Genomic DNA, 14,874 nt, shown 5'->3' with positions numbered 1-14,874 from the left:
TGTGGTGCTACACCCACATTGCATACTGCACACTTATGGGAATTGTAGGCAACTAGTCTGTATGACGTCAAGCAAGGGTGCAATGACCACTTATGGGAATTGTGGGTTGTTGCAGCTGCCTAGCTGGGTTAGACTTTCATGGAGCCACACCCACTCACCAATCATTGACTATGAGTGTTAAAATATTGTTAGGCAGGGGTGGATCCAGGACCTGGCAAGGGGAGGGGCACAAACAGACAAGTTGTAGGTGGTTAGGGAGATCCAGACCCACTTGTCATTTGCTGCATTTTGAAGCAGCAAATAATACACCTCTTAGTAGTATCTCGCTGCTGATTTTTACCATTTTGGCCTTTGCAGATGGCTGTGAAGTCTTTAAAAGGCTCTGAATGTCCTAAACAACAGCAACACAATAATTATTTTAGAGGCGCTTAGTACTCACGAAGGTGCCGTGTGACAACTTATTTAGTAGCTAGTTTGATTTTGGTTCGCTATTGTTTCAGGTGAATTCGTCATGCATTTATAAGCTGATTTGGCCTGGTATAACGTTTAGTAATTTAAGCAGAAGTATGGCTCCTCCCACAAGGTGGGGGGGGCATTTGCCCCAAATGCCCCATCCTGGATCCGCCATTGTTAGGTATTTGTAGCTACTCATTTATTTCTCTTGCAGACAATTGTGTAGGTAATATCCTATAATATAATGATGCTATGAATGTAGAACGAACTAACAAAGCTTGGAAGTGTGGACATTGTGCCAAAAAGACTATAATTATAGCTCTTGATGCCCACCTCAAATTTCTATTTGGGTTGGTGGGTCAACTGGATCAGCAGTACTGAACCATTTACAACCGTCCTTTGCATTATATTATGCATCTGAAGAAGTGCTAAATGGAATATCACATAAGTACTATAGAACCTGCACTCTCCACTATAAATTTAACCTTACAATGAAACATTTCTGTTATTCCTATAGAATGCAATTTAAAGGACAGCCTCTCAGTAAAGTTGGTCTCAAATCGCCCATTACATAGAGGTTCAACTTGTTAACATATACATATACTATTCATGCACTAAGTCATTAAAAGTTTCAAGCGTGCTTGACCTATAATATTACTGCTCCTGTACAAGAAACAGCACAGAGGCAAAAATATTTGTTTATAGTGAAATCCCTTTAAAATCAGGATTTGTTTGGTCGTTTGTATAAGATGTACTAAATAAGTGACCCTATTGATGAGGTGACCTTTAGTACTGTGATTTACACTATCATAATGGTTATTTCACTACTACTGGGTAGAAATGAAACATACAGTTTAGGCATAAGTCAGAGATGACTACAAGTGGAATATATATGTTGAATTAAGCGTTAAGTACAATTCCCGAATAATAAGTGCAGCTTTGATAGCTAAATTGGACCTTGAGTAAGCAGGTTTTGCATAAAAGTTTGCGAACTGTAATAGAAGAACAGTCACTCATGATCAACTATGTATCATGACAAGCAGATATAAAGAAAGCTTCTTTTATTGATCAACTGTAGTATGTGCGAAAGTAAAATTTTAGTCATTATTTTTGGCTTTCTGTTTAATGTTGGGCTTAATGCCTGCTCAAGTACTGGCCACTTTGAATTTTACATTAGTTTCATCAGTTTGGTCCTAAAGAAAGTAGCCGCTGGCCTACTACTAACGAGGTGGCCATGTTAACAAAAAAATAAATCAATGAGATGTTATAGGAAATAGATCTGGTCTTCATGATTGTGGCCCACTGTAACGAGGTGGTTGCTAAGTGAGGTTTCACTGTACTACAGCTGTTGATATATATAGGACCTATACAGATGTCCTCCAAAAACAGGGTGTCTACAATTCAGCGGAGTTTCACCATGATTGAGTCATATACGTAGAATTATTTATCTATTATTATTCACTCTTGCTGTTATGATAGCCTGTAAAGTAACCCCTATAGTCACCTGTTTAAAAGGTCAGCAATTTGTGTAATTACATCTGTGCCTCTGTAGACATGCATACATGATTCCTGCACACTACATGACTTGCTGTACTAGTGGGTAATTTTCGCTTTACCACAAATTACCTGTTATTGCAGATTTACCCATTGTTTTGTCTGAATTTAAAAAAAAATGAATATGCACAGGTCAGTTTTTCAAATGGCCATGTTTGTACAAAGGTACACAATGCACTGCAGAGTGTCAAAAATGCTTAGATTTGTGCAGTAAGCCCTCTATAGTTGTAATGCTTGCAGAATTTTACAAGCAAGAAGTTGAACTAACTAGGTGTCAAACAGATGATGGAAATGCCATCAGTTAAGACTACACATTGGAAATACACCAAAATACACCAGAATCCTTTTCAAAATCAGGCATAGCCTAGCTGTTGACATGTAGTGTGATAATGGATAGTGGTAGTGACCTGCCCACCCGCACTCCACAGTTAGAATTTTTTGATAAAAACAGAAGTTCACATAATAGACCAATTGTTGTCATCTTAACTCACAGTCTAGTAAAGTCAAACTACTGAATAAATACCATCTTTGTTCCTGTCTCAAAATCATTGAAGTCATCTTAGCTGCATGTGATCACTGTGAGAATACAGCTATATGGACTCGCTCTTATTTAGATGTTGGTTTTGTGAAAACACTTTGTGATCTTGAAGTTGTTGAAGTGAATCCACCTACAAATTAAGAACACCACACTTAATACACATGTGATCACAGATCATCACACAAAGTGATGACCACATCATTACATACATGAAGTAATAATAATGTAATACCTATAACACAATGAACATAAAATCAGCTGCAATTTCTACAGGGCTAAGTGGCAAACGCTGGGAAACGTTACTTCCTATTTACATATGCAGGGCTCAACCCAGAATATTAAGCTGTGAAGGGCAATTTAAGCCACTTCAGATTCTAGGGGGGGGGGCATGCTCCCCCAGGAAAATTTTGAAAATTAGGGATGTAAATATACTCAATTTTACTGTGATGCCATTGAATATTGACCATTTGATTATACAAATTTGGGATCAAACTAAACCTTTCCATTTCTCAAGGCTTTAGGTATAAACCTAGGGAGGCAATAGCTAAACCGGGTGGGGGGGGTGGGAGGGAGGGTTGGGCCCCCCTACATTAACCCCTGATATAATTGAGATACTGTAGGGCAAGAAATTTTCATGGGATACACATTTTCATGGATTTTGTGGGCGGGATACACATTTATTGTCGTGGATTTCGTGGGCGTCTTATCCTCGGAAATTAAATATTAAGTAGTTCCTATACAAGTTGTATGGCGATCGATGTCTAAACCACGAAAATTACTGCTTTTACCACATTTTAGCAATCCACTTATCATGCCTTTGTATTTCTTTCTGAACAAGTAATAAGACAACAAACAATCAAAAATACAACTTCTTGTTCAGGTAGTCACTACCTGTAAAGCCACCTGCAAACAGTATTAAGATTTAACCAAGCAATCAAGAGGTTAGTTTGTAAGCAATCAAGACGTCCACCAAAACAATATGCTTCCACAATACTAAGAAGGCCCATATTCAAATGATATTACAATTAGGCCAGGCAAACTTGATTACTTGTTTATCATCCACAAAAATTTGGATTTCCATGCGGGCAGGAGGTCATTTTTCATTATTCATTACTAAAGAAAATATTTCAAATCAAGCTGTTAGTTACTATAAAGGTTAGCTAAAGCCTTTTAAGATACGTTTTACCACCGTAACTGAGGTGCAAGTAACATTTGCTGTGCTGTAAAATGATACCCAGCCTTCTTAGCATCAAAATACGAATGCACGTGATTGATAACAGCAATAATGAAACTAGATGCGGTGGGGTAAAAAGAGATGCAAGCAGGGTTGCCGAGAAACAATTAATCAAGTCTGCCTGGCCTTAATCAAACATCTTGATCCCGGTGACAGAGGGTTTTACAGGTTAGGTAGTGACTATTCCTTGTTCAGTTATAGATACTAAAAACCCTATGGTTCAATTATCTAGTGCCAGAATTCATACTGAATGATTCCTGTTCAGTGAACCCCCGGTATCATTAATGAGACAAGATAGTACATTAATCTTCAGTCCATTTATTTAGTGAATACATAAGCTGCTTCATACTCACATGTTAAACAGCTCCACTGAATCAGATACTGCCGGGTAGCTCTGTGCTGTGCCTTAAAATGCGAGACGCCATTGACAAATCAGTTGAGGCAGGCTGTGAAAAACCACCTTTCCCCTAAAGCCATTTCGTCCTTCTTTTCTGTTGTCAACCTGGCGGAGAACACGACATTGAGGCCCTGTGAACCAAGTCTCTGTCTATGGACTCCGAGTCTTGACGAAGTTAGTATCCGGTGTTACATGCGCAGCATTATCCGGAAAGAGTAATGCGTGAAATTTTCTAAGTCAAAAGTGTGCCCAAAAAAAAAATTCGCCAGGCCCGTACCCAGGGGGGGTTCGGTAGGTTCGGACGAACCGCCCTCTTTACAGAGAGGTCCACTTTTAAATACTACTCACCTTAGTTTAGTTGTGCCACAGTGATCGATAGTTACTCCATATGAGTACATGGGGTAAATCCCACAATTACGAAAGATCCTGCAAGATTGCAATTGATTGTGGGTTTCATTTCTTGTGTGGTTTTGAGGAATTGATTGTGGTCTTTCGTGTAAATCTCGAGGTAAATCTGGTAATGGGAAGGGAAAAGCAGTTAGCTCGGGAAAGGAAACGCTCAGCTACATCATGCCAGCGATTGGATAGCTTTTTCGAAAAGTAGAAGGAGTCTGAGAGCGTAGGTAGAGCGTTGGATAGTCACACAGTAGCTGTGGTCGTCGATAGTGGACAGCCTGGAAGCTCACATGAAAGTGCTGAACGCGTCCTAATATCACCCAATCAGGCAAATGAAACTTCAGGTAATGCTAGTTAAAGCTAGTAGGGGATCCTTTACGTAGAACATACGTAATTGCATGCTTAGTTGTACCAGCTTACCACTATTATACTAAGTGGCCACCTCATGTAGTTAATGTAGCTAACTAGCTATTCCCTGCAAGTTTAAGTTTTGGAATATACCCTGTAGCTCTTGCTATAGCTTATAAGCAAAAAGTGTGGATCTTACTGTCCACTCATAAATTAATGCGTATTTCAATCTGTAGCTATCATTATGCTTGTAAATGTAGATGATGTGTTGACTGAAACTGTGATTGCCAGTGAGTCGGATCAAATTTCATCCACTGAGATCCCTGATACTGAGGCTACACAATCAACTACTTTGCAAGAATCAGCAATGTCTACTCAACAAATATTGGATATTGGTGAGATTTATGCAGGTTCTGCATCACTTACTGAGTTCACCAGAGATATGCAATCTCTTACTGCTGCTCAGAAATATGCATTGTTAACAAAGCACAGAGTGACATCAAAAAATCATGTTTCCTTCCCAGCATCTGGGTGGATGTAATCGTAGTTTTAGGTATGCATGGCTGGAGGAAAATCCTTGGTTGGTGTATAGTGAGCATGTTGATGGCATGTTTTGTATTTTCTGTGCTATTTTCTGCAAGGATTCTTCAAAAGGCTACCTTGTAAGTAGGCCCTTTCGAATATGGAATAAAAAGAGTGAGAAACCAAGGAACATGTTGGTTCAGCGTATCACCATAATTGTATGGAATTAGCTGACAATTTTAGGCACACAGTTGAGCATCCAGATGCAACCATAACAGCATGCCAAGATGCACGTGTAGTTGCCAACATTAAGCAAAACCAATTATTACTAAAATCCTTGGCTAGTGCAGTATTGTTTTGTGGTAGGCAGTGCATAGCTTTACGAGGCGATAATGAGAAAATTGATGCATCTGGGAACCCTGGAAATTTTTTAGTGTTGTTAAAGCTTTTGGCCATTCAAGATGCTATGTTGAGGGATCACTTGCAGGCACCTGCAATGCGGAATGCCACTTATACTTCACCAAAAATTCAAAATGATTTAATTGATGTAATGGCAAAGCAAATTTTAGGTAGTATAATAGATGAAGTAAATGCTTCACCATATTATTCCATCCTGGTTACTTCTCACAATATAGAGCACCTGTCTGTTTGTGTTAGGTTTTTAGATCAGCAAAATAACACCAGAGAAGAATTTTTAGCCTTTTTGCCTTTGGAGAGAATCACAGGTGAAGCTATTTCGCAAGCTATATTGAAATTTTTGCAAGATAATGACATCCCAGCATCAAATATGAGAGGCCAAGGGTATGATGGTGCTAGTAACATGTCTTCAGATGCAGTGGGTGTCCAGGGACGGATTAAAAGGGAAGCACCTTTAGCCACATATGTCCACTGCAATGGTCACTGCCTTAACCTAGTCATCAGTAAAAGCTGTAGCTTGCCTCAAGTAAGGAATGTTTTGGATCGAATGCAAAGTTGCTGTCGTTTTTCTTGAATAGTCCTAAACGATCTGGATTGCTTGAGGTTATTGTTAAACATAATGTAGTCGATGAGACACGTCGAAAGTCTTTGTTAGATCTGTGTAAAACTAGGTGGGCTGAGAGGCAAAGTGCCTATCAGCATTTTTACCAAGCTTTTGTATTCATTACAGAGGCTCTGGAAGTGATTGGGTTTAAGCGACATTTAGAAAAGTACGGTAACACTTATGCAGATTGGGATACTGCATCCCGTAGTGATGCTCAACAATTATTAGCCATCATTACCAATTTTGAATTTATAATAGTGTTTCTTACTGTCTATCAGTATCCATCACATTTGGCTGGCATTACAGTCAAATTGCAGAAACAAGCACAGGATATTCTAGAAGCACACCAGCAGATAGCTGAAATTTCAAGAGTCTACACACTTGAATGACAAAATGTTGACTCTGGCTTTGCAAAAATGTTTGAGCATGCTTGTAGAATCACAAATAAAGTTGGTAGCACAGTTGAAATGCCTCTAATTGCTTTAAGACAACAGCATCGCAGTAATGCTCCAGCCATTTCTCCCTGTGAATATTTCCAGAGGAATGTTGCGATCCCGCTTCTTGATCACATCATCATGTTTATAGACCAACAATTCTCTGGTTCATCTATCACTGCTGTTAAACTATTAGGTCTTGTTCCATCCATTTTATGCTCTTCAAAGCCTATAGATTTGGGTGCATGTGTAAACCAATATAGTTCAGATCTTCCATCTCCTGAATTGTTTGAAATGGAGATCCAACGATGGAAGAACCGGTACATGCCGAAACAATATAAGGAGAGGCCATCATCAGCTGCAGATGCAATTAAAGAATGTGATAAAGACATGTTTCCAAACATTTACATTCTATTGCAGATTGCCTGCACAGTGCCGGTCACATCTTGTGAGTGTGAAAGAAGTCTGAAAGAAGTGCCAGTGGGTTAAGACGATTAAATAATTTTATGAGAGCCTCAATGGGGAAAGATCATCTTTCAAATCTTGCTCTTCTTCATATCCACTATGACTTTTGTATAGATCTTGATAAGGTAGTAGATAGCTTTGCCAAACTTCACCCACGCAGACTTGAATTTGAGTGTATTCTATAATAGCTAAATGGACAGAAATGTTATCATAAATAAGGACTCATATGATTTTTGTACAATCAATTTGGTAGATATATACACTACATGTAAACTAACCTACTGCACATTATACAACTCATTGTGTGTACATAATGTGAATGAAGACAATTAAATGATACTTTGTTGCATTTAGTTTTTTATGCATAAAATTGTCACCAGATTCAATCTTTTGACACCTAATTTTCAAAAATTTTCTGGGGGGCATGCCCCCAGACCCCCCTAGAAATGGCATGCTTTGCATGCCAAAGCAGTTAACCTAACAAGTTAGCTAATGTATATATTAAAAGGGTCCACATTTTCCTGAAAAGAACTCCCCAACCAAAAATCCTGGTTACGGGCCTGAACTTGGTAGTGAATATGATGTATAAACACATTGCTATGTGTTTTCTACCCGTTACATTTCGGTGACATGTTGTAGTAGCTACTCACCAAAGTAATTACTTAACGCATTACATTTCTAATGCATATTCCCCCAACTCTGTCAACATGGTATATAATTATGATTATAATTATTAGGACTGCAACAAATATTGCAAAAATTGGTGCATTGTTTGTCAGGAACACTAACATCAGTACTTTAATACAGCATGTGTATCATTGTTGCTACTTGAAATTATAAACTGCAAAGTCTAGTATAAAACATGTCAGTATGACTACTAGTCGGGCTAGTGTTTATGATCATTAACACTAGTGAGTACTTGAATACTAACAATCCATGATAATTCCAGCTCTAATAATTATATACCGTCTGTAGACATTGTTGTTGTATAACTGAGGTACATTAACTCAAGGAATATGGTGAAAATTAAGAAAATGCCAAATTTGCTGGGTATAACTACACTGATAATTATATCCCAGTGCAAATTGTATTTTGCAGGTGAAGTTCATTTTTATATATAGCTACTCAAATATACTGGGATATAATACATGATGTATCCATGCAAACAGATAAGATTTTTCTATGGTGCCACATAACCGTCTTGTGTAGAAAATCTGTGATCCTTGAAATCCCTTACTTTTGAAGTATTCTGTAAATACCTCAAACATTTGTACGTACGCAGTATAGTGTGTGATATCATGTAGAAGATTATGGGTGTGGTCAATAGACTAATGGAGCATGAGGTCAGTGAACCGGAATGTTGTATTATTATTAGTCTTGAGAACTCACTATGATTTTACTAATCAGTAAACATAATTCAAACGGCAAACAATGTCCAAACTAAAAGATGGCTACAATGCATTTCACTAAACTGGCACATCATAATGACAATTTTATTTGAAATGGCAACAACAATTATAAAATTTAAAACTTTTTCATGTCAAGCATCTTTACAGAACATAACTTTTCACTCATTACTTTTTTATTAGTACTATACATATTGACTATCACTTCGCAATTAATAATATAACGTAGTTACTTGGGATATGATTTCCTAGAAAGTGGGGGTTGAAACAGTAAACATACAGTACCTAAGAGTTATAACATTTGTACAAGATTTTTCAGTGTAATGAACCTTACAGTATATAGCTTGAGGCAAGGCATCTTGCAGTACTGTATATTGTGTTGGTCTGCAACAGAAGTGATATCAGCATTAGCCAATGCATGGTCTTATTTTAATTTTAAAATTCTTTGGTTTATTTACTACTGAAAAAGGAAACAAATTACTGAGAAACTGGGCCCTGGGGAGAGTAATGAATACTACACAACAATTTGTATCCAGGTATTATACCCAGGTGGGTTGTAATGGGGATGCTATAAACTATGGTTTCCTCTTTAAGAGGTTAAAAAAATTAAGTTAGACTTGTTTCATTTCAACTAAATGTACAGTGTATTTTAACAACATTGTACGTGTACGCTGATAATCCTGTTATGCACAGACAGTCATCCCTAAACACAGGTAAGTCCTACAATACACTTATGTGATCACAAGCTGCACATCTGGGGAAGAACAGTTGATGATCACAGTAGATACTCTGCTCTTGCTCAGAGAAGTACACCAGATCAACAAGGGCTCTTGACATTTGGTGCACTTGAAACATTGTGGGTGACAAGCACTCGCCTCCCCGACATCATTGGGAGCAGTAACATACACATCACTAGTTGGAAACAGCCAGTACAAACCTGTAAAATATGTGGAGTATATAATACCTTATGTGTTAATTGTAGTGTAACGAGTGTTTAGTAGTGATGAATAAAATTAGCAGCAGTATTGTACTTGTACAGGTAATAGTGGTACTATTTGTGGTGTAACTATGGCTGGACTGCTTTTTGTTCAGTGACCACATCGCATGCTGGAATTCAGCTACACAATACCCTCAAATAAAATTCAGTGTTTAGTGTGAACATACTGAGTGACCGTTTAGTTGTTAATGTAATGAAGTACCACTGGGATAGCTAATGGTATAGTAGTCTTGTGCCGAGATCCCAGCCACTGCGGTCTGGTGAGTTGCGCTGCATTTTAGGTCACAGTATAGCAAATTGCTTCAGTAAATTTTTTACTTGTGAGCTGCTGGCAAGCTATATAGCTAATGTTTTTGTACCCTCCACCGCAATGTTTATGCCTATGTACCCATAGCTTCAGTCAGCTGTCTTCCTTGTTTATCAAATTGCATTGTTGCTGAATCGGAGTGTCTGATGGGTCAGAAAAGAAAAATGAAGTAGGACTCAAACTATAACATTGTCACCACTGAGACCCTACCTAATAACACAGTGGGTGGAATCTGGGAACAAGAATAGGAACATGGTTGGCATTTTTAAGAGTCATGGCAGGAACACACAGTAGGTGCTGCTAACATTTGTGGCACACTCCTGGTTTGTAGATATTGTTGTAAAAGTCATTTACCACCATCATGTGGTATTTACGCTGAAGATAAAAGAGTTGTGTCCCCATGCAATTTTTCACCAGTTGTACCCGACATGAACTTATGCAGGGTAGAGTATGTATGTATGTGCTTTATTATAGAAAACCAATGCTACCATTCACTTCACTAGACTATAATTAATTCTGTACAAATGGTTTAGCCTGTGCTGAACTACTTACAAGACTAAACATCCTGCAGCATGCAGTAATTGACAATTATTGTATTGTATGTTTAGCAAACTTTTTCTGCCCAAGCTGCTCATTGTGATACAGCAATTCTATACAATACTACATGTTTATAGCAGTATAACCTTTCTTTTGTCAGTTGTGAGCACCACCACTTCACCAACACCACTCACAGACTTCATCAATTTCTCATATAACTTCTTCCATCTACCAGTCTCCTTCTCATTCAAGCCAGTCACCATAGTTTTGTCAGAGTCACACAATTGTATCAGGTACTGTTGATGACGATGTGTGGCCCCTCGACTACCCCTCTTGGGAACAAACTCTGAAGGAAGATGACTCATGTACAACATCACCTACACCAATGAAACATTGAAACAGTCATAATTTATTTACAGGCCTAATCACATTATGTTCAAAACCAAAAAAGAGTTATGTGGGTGAGACACTTATAAATTGCATGTTTAAACTAAAATTGAGCCGCTAATCTTAGAACAAGTCACTCATCCCATATTGACGCAGTCCTAGTAATTTGCTTTACAAATTACAAAACTTTTGTCATAAGCCCTAACTGTTTCCTAATAATAGTTTTTTCAGGCTGCAGCTTCAATCACAGCAAAGTATTTAATATTTGTATAGTCTTAATAATAGCATGCAGGGTTAATCTACAAAGGTATTTGTTCGTCTGTGAGGTTAGGTAGGTACCATTCCAACTGATTCACAGCAGGGGATGATGCTGTCTCAGTTACTTCACCAAACTTGCGGTATGATAGATAAGGGATATCAACTTGTGAAGCTCCCAGTATTTTGTGTTGATCCTTGGACATCAACAATTGATGCAGAGATTCCTACAATGAAACATGGAACGATTAATTACACACAATTCTGCACAACAGGTACTGCATTTGACCCACTGAGCAAACCCTCGCGTAATTTTTGCATGCAAGTTATGTTTTACGCACATTTAATCACTTGGTAAACAGTGAATCAGGATTCAATTTTATGTAACTTATATACCATCGTATTTGCCTCTTCATGTAGTGCAATAAGAATTAAGATAAAACTCTAGCTTAATGAATTTGCTTATTCATGTCTTGACTCTGTATACTCTCATACCCATATGCATATGGTCAATTAAACTTATTAAAAGAAATTTGAGGAAAATGCAAGTAAACTAGTCAGGTATTTGCTTAACAGGTCACAACTCACAAATCATGGGTTAAACCAACTTATTTTGCTGCCTGCTATAACATTGTTATCCTATCAATATATTAAGCCACCGAACAGAAGCACTTATCAAATTCAATGTGTCATAAACAGTGTCCAACTGTTAATTGATTATGTTCATAAAGACTTATGTATTCTTTATGGAAACCACTCAACTACTCACTGCTCATCAATGAAGGTTTTAATAGTTTACAATACCCCACAGTGAACATCACAAAGTAGTTTGGTTGTCGTTCCCAAATCAGTAGGAAGGAGACTAGTCCAATATTGAGACACACATTCAGTAATGACACTGAAGTTATGGAGACATGTCCAAGAAGTTTTCCCACACTAACACTGGCTATAGCACTGGCAGCACATACACAATAAACACATATCCTACAACATGTACTCCAACACACTCTGCTATGTAGACCTGTGGATGAAGTTGACAGAATGGTAACAAACGTAACTAGTGAAAAAAAATGGTGTTATCATCCACCATGGACATCTGTGTGGTGTAGTATGTGCAGCAAATTTTGTATGGGAGGGGCCAGGGTGTGTTAGTGTATTATACGCAACAATGTCTGCCCAACCATTGGAAAGCTTTGAGACTACATTTAATTTAATGGTGTACACAGTTTATAAACCTCGAGTTCAACATAAACCGATATAAAATGGTGAAATGTTGCTGCTAGGCTAAATGCAAAGCAGGTTGATAGGAAAGCTAAACTGATTATTATTTTGGTACCCAATACCGATAGCTACAGTTATTAGTAGGGTACAACACTCAATGTTATTGTTTTAATTGGATACTTAGAATAGGTGATAACACCAACTTTCCTAGACAGTTACAGATACAATATACTACACATGTACACATATTGCTATCTTTTACACATAATATAATTATACCATATATAAGTTTGGAATAATCCATGGAGGAGTACATTTGTGAATGATCTATCGTTTCCTCATTCATGAGAAAACATTTATGCAAAGCAATTTAGTGTGCGTATGCAGTAGGTTAGTTATGGGTGCACACTAGCGTGGATAACTGATTTACAGCAAAGTAGCACTGGGAATATTACAGCAGAGAAGCAGGAAAATTCATGATACTGAGGGTGAGACTAAGGCACGGCCTGCGACAGTTATAATTTTTTTATAACAAGGATATGATAGACATTCCTGATCTTACTGTAGTGACTGACTATTTCAAGTGTCTCTTGGTTTCATTCTGCTGTCACTTACTGATGTTTGCATCTCTGTTCGAATCTTGTGGCATTGTGCTTGACTATGAAGAACTGGCAGTTTACCATGATGCAAAACCTGTTGATCAGACACACTCCCTTCATGATCATTGCATGATTATAGCACTACTACAAATCTCAGTAGCCCCACTCACCATATGGATGCTGAATTCACAATCGTGCACAGACGGTTGGAGATTTTGTGCAACTAACTACATATTAGTTATAGCTAAGCCTACTAAAAGAGCAAAAAGTTTAGAAATTCTTCAGGGGGCACATATATGATGAGGAAATTGGCAAGAAAATACATCTAAAATTGCAAAATTTATGGGTTTTTTTGTTTTTGCGAATGATTCCCAATGCACGGTTAGCTACAAAATAACTATGTGTATCATAGTGATATTCTCCAGTTACTTCCATGCTTCCATATGCAGCAATACGGTGCTGGTAGCTTGATAAATATGTACAATAGCTACAGCATCCAGTTCATTTGAAGGTTGGAACCTGTCTTTTTGGCTATTTGTTACAAGAAATAAAAACAATTGATGAAATAAATGATATATTCAGTGATGAGCAAAACATGTTAAGATATAACATTCTCCTTAACAAGCCACTATGAATACATTATACACCACATATGTACCTCCAAACATGTAGAGAAAATCCTTCGCAATTGTCCTTACGCTTCAGATAATATTCCCTGTATTTATACATACATGTGTAACATACGTAAGCAAATGTCTGATGAGTTGCTAAATTCATTTAAATGTTATTTGATTTTTTGTCTGAATGGCCAAACAATAGTATCTGTAGGGAACACTGTATATCATGTGTATATTAAGTCACTATCTTAGAAGTGACGGTCAAACTGAAAATGAAGATTTAGTTGACATGTCAATAGGCCTGCATCAAATATGCCAGCATAATAGGCTGGAGTGCTATTCCAGCATAGTGTTAGCATATTAGGTGGATATTTCAAACTATGGAACTTAATTCCATGAAAATAGATCGATACTCTCTAATAGAACAGTCACTTTGTAGTGAAATACTATAATAAAGCATTCACTGATTAAAATGTTACAAGATAATTGTAAGAAATGTTGCTAAGCATAATGCAAGCATAATGGGAACACTGAAGAGCATAATAAGTGAAAAATTTGGGAAATTCCTGAAAGCATTTTGGGCAAAATTTTGAGCATAACTGACTCAGGCGTACATGTCAAGCTTCGTTACACAAAGTCAAGAAAATGGATATAACATGCCAGCTTGGATATACATAACTAACTGTAAACACAGTGAGAAAATGGATAAGGCTACTGGCCTACTGATGCATGGGGTGTGGTTCTTTTAACTGTTTTAAGTAAAAATGTAAATTTTAGTTATAAGGCCATATAAACTTAATTATTAGCTTCTCATCCCCACCCGCATCGCCATTTTTCTTGCCTCATCAAGGCTTTTTTGCACCACTGGTGGCTAAGGGAGGCCAATTAGCACCTTTTATAGTTGGTACCTTGCTAGAGCAGTCTAAGAAAATTGTATTTTGAGTCATTTTAGGTAGCTAATTCAGCTATCTAGTTAGCAAAAAATAAAATTAAAATCCGCCCTCCCACACTGCTATTTTGAGTACAGGGGGATGAGAAACTAATATTAAGTTTATATGGCCTAAGCTGTACATTTTAACCACTTACTTTTGCTTTAGCAATCTTCTGAGCTTCTCTTCTTTTAGACAATCTCACACCTCTTGTTGGCAACCTTGCCCTCTGATTATACGGCTCATTTTCTTTTGCG

The 14,874-nt window shown here is 37.6% G+C and overlaps 1 long non-coding RNA gene and 2 pseudogenes across 1 annotated transcript; 2 read left to right on the top strand and 1 right to left on the bottom strand.

Annotated features, from left to right (window-relative positions):
- Positions 1 to 2,430: 2,430 nt before the first annotated feature.
- Positions 2,431 to 4,393, bottom strand: LOC136257541 (uncharacterized). The gene is made up of 2 exons (XR_010702061.1): positions 4,133 to 4,393; positions 2,431 to 2,675 (listed from the first exon to the last, which is right to left on the bottom strand). It is a non-coding gene; the product is annotated as an uncharacterized lncRNA (long non-coding RNA).
- Positions 4,394 to 4,448: 55 nt separating this feature from the next.
- On the top strand, positions 4,449 to 6,984 carry LOC136257540 (zinc finger MYM-type protein 1-like; annotated as a pseudogene).
- On the top strand, positions 6,856 to 7,780 carry LOC136259393 (52 kDa repressor of the inhibitor of the protein kinase-like; annotated as a pseudogene).
- Positions 7,781 to 14,874: the final 7,094 nt, after the last annotated feature.

Source organism: Dysidea avara, chromosome 6, assembly GCF_963678975.1.
Source record: "Dysidea avara chromosome 6, odDysAvar1.4, whole genome shotgun sequence".
In the NCBI taxonomy this organism is placed as follows: Eukaryota; Metazoa; Porifera; class Demospongiae; order Dictyoceratida; family Dysideidae; genus Dysidea; species Dysidea avara.
The sequence above is the reverse complement of the archived record's forward strand: the minus strand, read 5'-3'. Positions and strand labels throughout refer to the sequence as shown.